This window comes from Drosophila kikkawai, chromosome 2L, assembly GCF_030179895.1.
Source record: "Drosophila kikkawai strain 14028-0561.14 chromosome 2L, DkikHiC1v2, whole genome shotgun sequence".
Taxonomy (NCBI): domain Eukaryota; kingdom Metazoa; phylum Arthropoda; class Insecta; order Diptera; family Drosophilidae; genus Drosophila; species Drosophila kikkawai.
In genome coordinates, this window is record NC_091728.1 from 25,801,055 (window position 1) to 25,809,054 (window position 8,000).

The 8,000-nt window shown below is 49.0% G+C and overlaps 1 protein-coding gene across 1 annotated transcript in view; it reads right to left on the reverse strand.

Annotated features, from left to right (window-relative positions):
- LOC108070628 (mucin-2) overlaps nt 1-7,300 on the reverse strand; it is a 29,073-nt gene extending 21,773 nt beyond the window's left edge. Inside the window, exon 1 of the mRNA XM_017161196.2 lies at nt 6,826-7,300. The gene's annotated coding sequence lies outside the window, so the exon portion shown is untranslated. The remainder of the gene's footprint in view (nt 1-6,825) is intronic.
- Between the last annotated feature and the right edge of the window lie 700 nt (nt 7,301-8,000).

Consider the following 8,000-nt stretch of genomic DNA (forward strand, 5'->3'; position numbering starts at 1 on the left):
TTAATAATGCCATTAAGCAGCGAAAAAGGTTTCTTTGGGGTGGCGGCATTGAAATCCCATTTGCCTCCGCAGTCCGGACTTCTGGCTAAAATGAAAGCGTCAAATGCTGAATTTTAAATTCCACTCGAATACAAATGACAAATGAAAGAGGCGCACGAAAAAAGTGGCTCGAAATTACACGAATTGAAGTGCTGGCTTTGGCGAGATTGATTTCATGCCAAACACACAGAAGAGAAGAGCGAGAACGGCGCGTCAGAGCCAAGTTGGTTCGCTCTCGCTGTTGCTTCTTGGCCCAAACCAGATGGCCAGCGGAAGATGGCCCAGAGAGAAGGTAAGAATGCCCGAAACTGGAACCAGGCGGCAAGCAGCATGAGAGACGAGACTCCAGACTGGGGCTGTACTGGCTCTGACTCTGGCTCTGGCAAGCTGTGAATGTGGGTCACCAGAATGCGTAGCTTTCAATTTTTATAACGTTACCGAAAATCACCTCCAATCTGCCGCTCAGCTCGCCGCAGCTGTATCTGTATCTGTTCCTGTATCGGCATACGTGCCCGAGTTTGTTTGTTCTTCCCCCAGGTTCTAGTTCCGCGCCCTTGTGCATCTGCATCTCCGGCGTGAATGGAGACCCAGGTGGAGCGGCTTGTTTGCGGTCCCTAAGTCGTTGCTAATTGCCGCACTTGGGACTCAAGAGCACACTCTCTCGAAGCGCGTCAAGATACATAAGCGCGGAGGGGAAGGCGAAGCGCTCGAGTTGCGTGCGTCCGCTCAAGATGCCTGATGAATGGGAAGCAAACAAAGCGCTGTGAAAAGACAACCGCACAAATATGCCAATAACCTATTGATGTGTTCGATACGCTTTTTATTGTGTCCATTGTGAGGCGATATTCTGCAGCGGCAAAAATGAAAGTTGCCGTGCTGGCGCTGGCGTGCTGGAAGGAAAGATACTTGAGCCGGCTGGCATTCCGGTGGGCAGGGGACATTTATACTTTTCTATCTCGGTAGCGGCCTAGACACGCTCTGGAGGCTGAGAGCCATTGGGGGATCTGGGGAGCCAGAGGCGCGGACTCATCGCTCAGGTGAAAAGAAGTTAATGCCAAAAATTGCAATATCACGTTCGGCGGCGCAGGCGTTTTGTCCAAAGTGAGAGCAAAGTCGTCTTCTGGGTCTGTGCGCCGCTAATGAAGGCGGCTACGGACAACCTACTGACACTTTGACCGATTTTTAGCACACTAAATATAGTAATTTTGTCATTATGGTTTATTATGCGCCTTTCGCCAGCCGCTGCCACTTCCACTGGCTCCCATTCATAGCCAGTCATCGCCGATGTCTCGGTTTCCGCTCTCGCTTCGCTTTGTCATTCAATTTGTGCCCGTTTCCAGTTGCATTCTTGACAGCTCCGGAGCAACGGCAATAAACCCAAAGTCCCACCTCGCGGCACTAAAATCTATGATTGCATATGCGAATATTACTTATCGGCTCGGAGATGTGTTAATTGAAACGAATACCCAATCAGTGGGAAACTTTCTGACCTATTTCGGTCGAGCTGCTCTTTTTCTTTCCCCTTCTTTTGTTGACTCTCCGGTGGGTTCTACTGGAAACTGGTTCTTGTGCTAAGTATATGCTAATGACACTTACTTTTCGTTTATTCGGTTATTCGGTTATTGGTCCCAGGTATTTCGGTCAAAGTTATTAACTAACCCGAAGCTAAGCTGACTGACGCATCGTTGGCCGTGGGCCTCGAGAGCTGAGCAAAGGCCGTGCAGTTGCATTCGACCATCTGATAGATGGCCTAATGTGTCCAAATTGAGGGGCGGCTCAGTCGCCGAAACCCAATTGTGGGCTCATTAGGCGTGGAATTACACAAGCCGCGGGCGAATGCCGGTGGAAGACACGCACATCGCTCATGCGTGTAATTGGGATGACGGCCTTAGACCTGATATTTCCTTGGTTGCCATAAATAGAGCATTAATTGCCGCTCCGCACACTCGAATGCAGCGACAACATCTATGCACCGCCGGGGCGTATGCTTAATATGCCGAGACCACAACTTTGCGGCCGTGGAGGTCTTCATCGAGTGGTTCGCAGTGGCCCAAAGTGGCCATGCAGCCTCATTACAAGAGTTTTACATTTTCGTATGCTACTTAGACGCCCTGCCTCCCTGAAAGCCACTTTTCCCGCTCCTGGTCCTGCCCAACTCCCGCTCCTGCTCCTTCCACAGGTTCCTGCGGAGTACACTTTCTGGCGCTCGCACACTTTGTGGCTTTCATGAATTTTTCCATTCTTCGGGCAAAGTGCAATAAATCATAATTTGCTACTTTTTCTAATGGATTATGGGCAGTGGCAGCAGTGGCAGCAGTGGCAACAGCAGCAGCATATTGTTAGCATCCGCCGGGAAAGCTCTTAAGTGCTGATTGACCAGCTCATGAATGCTATGGCGAGGTCGGGAGGAGCCCAAAGGGTCAGTAAATTAATCATGCCGGATGAGCTGAGTGCTATCTCTGACGTGCACCGCTTTCAGAAAAACATTCTCAATAATTACTTTAAAGTCGCTGCACAAGACTGAATAACAAATTTACAATTATTAATTGTATTTTCCATTATTATTATTCTTTTTTTAATTATTGTCCCTGGTTTTTGTGCTCTATCGATGGCAATGGCAATTCAATTTGTATTTTGTGAAAGTGATTGCATAAGGTCTGATAAAGAAATAGCAAAAACCGCCCGGGAAGGGGCATTGTTATTGTTATTATTAATGTATTATTGCGGGCAATGGACAAATGTCACAATGGAAAAAATATGCAGTGCTTTTTCCCTAATGCGGTCCAGCATAAATTGTGGCATTCAGCAGCGATTGTGCGATGTGCTGTCGATGGCGACTCTGTTGACGCGATGAAATGCGGTTTACGGCGATAAGTTTGCGACGAGTGCCAGTTGGCCAGATGAATAAGCCGCTTAATTAGACATAATAACTCGGTTAACACAAATGCTGGGCCCCCGCAGCGCAGCATGTTGTTTCTCTGACAAGCAGATCCATCTGGTGGGACGTTGGACGTCTGACATGAGCCAGGGTCAAGTCCCATAATTTGGGGCATAAAGAATTTATGTAGCTGGAGAACTCATGTTTCCTGGCCGAAAGGGAAACGAAGGACCTAACCGAGCATAAATTCCCCAGTGACCTATTACCCCTTGGCAAACTATGACAGCCGACTGCCAAATGTGTCAAAAGTTCAAAGTCATCCGGCCCATCTAGGCCCGAAAAAGGGTTGAGCTGTCCGACAACGGAGACGTAGACGTAGACGGAGCCGGAACCGGAGCCTGGCATAATATTAACACAGATGCGCATGAATTATTCGAGAATCTGACTCTGACTCTGACTCCCAGTTGTACTGGTAAGCAAATAACATTATTATTGGGCAGCAGACAAAGGCGGTCAGGAGTGCATTCGTGTCTGGGCTCCGATTCCACTTCCCATTCTGAGCAGACTCTGCACGCGATAGGTAGTATATATGGTATATGGTAAAGTAAGTATATAACTTACAAGTTCCGCAGCGCGAACGCGAAAAATGTTTATTAATAAATTTCCACCGAACAAAGTAAAGTATTTCACTCCCATGATTTCTCAACTTTAGCTGGCTCACTCAAAGTTCCCATGACATGTGCCACAAGGCGGCTGGGCCGGAGCGAGTATGTGTTAGAGCCACAAGTCAACTCCAGGCAGTGACGCTGATGCACACCACCAGCAGCTCCACCCCCAGGTGCACACCCGAACCCAACTAGCGTCAAAAACTTTCAAATGCTTTCAAATTAACCTGTGCGTGGTGCCTTGCAACAGGCAGCGGGAAACCGACTTTCATTGGTGGCCCTGTCCCTGTTCCTGAGCTGAGCAAGGAAATTGTTCTGTAATAAGCCAAAGAGCTCCTGGGCATGCCATTGCGATGCAACGGCAGGAGAGCATGTGAAAAGTTTTGGGGTAAAATTTATCTTCAATTCGCCTGGGAAACCATACTCCCATTAATCAGCATAGCTAGAAAGATTTATGTTTAATTTGCACTCCCATTTGATTAATGCTTTCAACTTTACATCAAATTGAAGAATCATAATCATTGAGCGATAGTAAATGACACTTGGATATATATTTTCTTGCAGTTATTCCCTTGAAATTCAATCTTTGTTATCTACTTTCAACAGAATCTAAACAGGATTGTGGTGCTAAATAGGTCTTAGTATTTATATGTTACATTATTTTGGTGAAAGTAATACTAATATTTGGTTCTAGCGCCAAAGGAAACAGTTACTGGCTGGCTTCTTGGTGAAACTCAATCTCATTGTCGAGCCAATTCTGAATCATGCCCCAGACTGAGAGCCCGCACTCCAGCTCCGTCTGAGAAAAGTGTCTGCCAAGGCAAATGGGGCAACTTTTGCTGCTCAACTTCGATGGTAGGAACTATTTTCTTTTTCTTAATTAAAAGCAATCTTATTTATTAGTGCAGCACACACACAAAAACACAGCCGGAGATGAAGATAAAGACACTGGCTGCAGATACAGCCACGGATACAGATGCAGAGACTAAGCCAAGCCCATTTAGATGGCTGTGCTGGCTCTATAATTGGCGAAAATTATTTAATTATTATTAAGTGCAGCATCCTCCGAGCAGAACCAGGACAACCCAGTCCGCTTCTCGGAGAACTTTGGCTGGTTCGGGGCTTAGAGTCGGTTGCGGGACGGAACGGAATAGAGTGAACGGTTTGTCTTTGCTCCACAGTTTTGTTTTTACTGCATCCATTTGTTTATCGTTTCTTGTGCAAACTTCTGCCGAGCCAACTCCAGCTATTAATTTCAGTTGCGATTTCTTCGGGCCGCACACTGCCTTCCTGCAGTGCCACTGCCATAATTAGACAGAAATCTAATTTGGTAATCGCACATATGCAAAGCCAGGCTCGCATCGAACAATGATGATGAGCAGCCGCCTCAATTGGGCGCGCGGTTTTTGGGAACACTCGCTCCTCCGCCGAGCAGCATGTAATTAGTTGCGGCGCGCATTGTTGTTGACAGATGATGCCGCTGCCCCAGCTGCTGCATCGCTCCGTTTGTTAACTTGATTAATTAAAATGCAGCCGCTCTTAATGGCGATGGCGTGCTCATTTGCCATAAGTTTGTTATGTGCGAGTTTATCAGCTGCTTATGCAACGCCACCGGTCCTGGCCCGACTCTCCTGCGGGCTCCAATCTCTGGTATCGGAGACTTCTCGTGTGAGATTGATCTGGTTCTGGAGCTGGTCTAATTGGGCCAGGCCCACAAGGCCCCACAAGGAAGTGGGCTGGAAAGCAGCAGGCAGCGGACGCATCTATAATTTCAGATTCGTTTATGCCAGTCACAGCAGGAGAAACAGCTGAGGTACTGGCCGTTGCTGCAACGCAATCTCTTAGCTGCCAAGCTGCAGACCAAGAAGTCGGAGCCGGAGAAAAAGTCAAAACCAAAGCAAAGACTGAGACGGAGGCCGAGACTGAGGCTGAGCCATGGAGTCACGCTGCTTTATTTATTTAACCGCAACAGTAACAGAAACCGCAATAAGAACAACGGCAACTGTAGATGCAACTGCAGTAACTGCACTAATCTCAGCCAGCCAGTGGCTCCAGCGAAGGGGCCTGAAGAGCTCCGTTCGGGGATCGGGGCTCGGGGTTCGGGTCAGAATACTGTGTAGAAAGTAACTCAAACTGTTCTGCGCTTTGCTCGGTGGTGGTGGCTGTCAGCTTAAGTCTTTACTAACCAGGCTTGGGCCCACTGGACAGCTGCTGGAGCTTGCAGGTGGGGGACTGGGAATTGGGCCTGTGGATTGGAGATGGGACTGGCATTGGGAGTAGGAGTGGAATCGGGGCTGGGGATGGCCTGCCTGCTAATGCTTGCATAAATATTATACAGATTGCCGCATTGTTCGCCCTACTCTGCTAGACTCTCAACTGTTGCTGATGTTGCTGCTGCATGTGGCAACCATAATGCAATCTCGGGCTGCAGTCAAGTTAGTTTATGTTTGTTTTGGTTCGGGCTCGGGCTTAGGATTGGGTTTGGTTTGGCTTGGTTTGGGTCTGGGCTTGGCATGCCGACTTTTTAGTAGTTCATTAAAATCACATCCCCCTCCATAAGGCCGGATTCTGGGTTCCCAGGAAAGTGTTCTCGGCCTCGGCCTCAGTCACGGCCTCGGCTCTCGGTGCATTGCCTCGTGTTAACCTGACCAAATGTGGCCGAGGCATTCAACTTGTTTCCAGTTACACGTGTGTGGCTACCACTCCCGCTCCCCCTATCGTAATCTGTGTTTGTGTGGTACTTGTTTTTGCGGCACTTGTTGTTGTTACCGCTGCTGCCGTTGACTTTTTATGCGCCCGTTCTTGTTGCTCTCTCTGCCTCACCTTACTGTCCAGCCCCTCCTTTTCCTTAATTAAAGACAAGTTTTCATTTCATTCCATTCTCTGCTGACTCTCCCCGCAACGGGGATACATCCCACCAGATCGGATCCGATCATCTCGGCCAATTACGCTGGCCAATAGCTAAAATATGAGTATGCGGAATAACCCCGCATACGCAGGACACTCTGGCTGGCATAAACAATTTAAAGCTTGTAAATATTTTCATGGTAATCCGCTTTGTCGGCACTTGCCAGCCGATGTGGATGCGGATTGCGGATGCGGATGCAAGAGGCAGCACCCACCACTCCGTGGCTGCGCATCCTGACCAACCCAAACCACCCACAGGGCTGTCTGCTATCTGCTGTCGCTTTAGTTGTTTCAACAGTTTAAGCAAAGTTAATCCCGGCTGAATGCAAGGCTTACCTGTTGACGCCACTGCTACGTGTTAGAGGGATGCGCGCGGAACCAGAAAACCAACAAATCCATAAACAATACGACAAGGACACCAGTCACTACCACCAGAAGGAATTTCTCGCGCACTGCATGTGAATATGAATGTGACCACGGGTGCCAGTGCGAGTGCGAGTTCGAGTCCGATTCTGATTCTGATTCGGGTGCTGGATGTGAACCGTGCAAAACAACGAGTCCGTGGGCTTCCCGTTCAGGTGAATTCAATTCGACCGCGATGCGTACTCGTAACTTTGTTTAATGCTTTCAATAACTGGCGATTTAATTAAAATCGTGCAACATTCGAATCACGGCTTATTGCACGCACAACTTTACTCTGAATATGCGGACGGGTTCGTGGGATTCGCTCGGATTATATCCTTTAGTTTGTTGTGTTTGTTTCGGTTTGTGGTGGCTGTTGGGGGACGAGTTCACTTGTTCTCCGTTGAAACGCACCAGACGCCATAAGCGTTCGCAGCGAACTGATCGTCGGACTAGCGCTTCCAAAAGACTTTTAAACGTGTTACCAAGAAAGTCCAAGAAGTTGGCCCCGAAAGTAAAGTAGACGGCTCGAACCGAAGAGTCACCACTCACACACGAGCAGAGCCCGCTACCAAAATGGTCAAGATGACAAGGCGGAGCGGGAGAGAGCGCCAGGTTGGCCAAGAGAGGGAGAGAGAGAGCTGGCGCGATCGTAAGAGAGTTCGCCGGCTGCGCATGCGCCCGAGCTGCCCGCTCTTAGCCAAGAGCACCGACGAAGCCACTGACACTGGGCCACGAACTGCGGCAGCTGCGGCAGATGAGTGCTGCACTCGGAGTCCCAGTGCCAGTCCCAGGCGCAGTCGAACCCAGGCGATCCAACCCATACGGCCCATACAGATCCAAGCGAGCTGGATGTGAGTTCATGTGTCAAGCACTGGCTGACGCTGGTGCCACAGAATCCGCGGATCCAACGCAAATTAATTAGGATTACAAAAGCCAGAAGGCTTGTGCAACTCCTGGCAGGCAAATGGCGCCGACCTCTGACATCCAGCCAAATCATCTTAAATATCAACAGCATTATCGGCATTGGGCAACACAGTGTCCACTGCCCGCAGAGCCAACCAATCGGGGAACGAAAACTCGCTCGTCGACAGCGGCATAATTGGGCC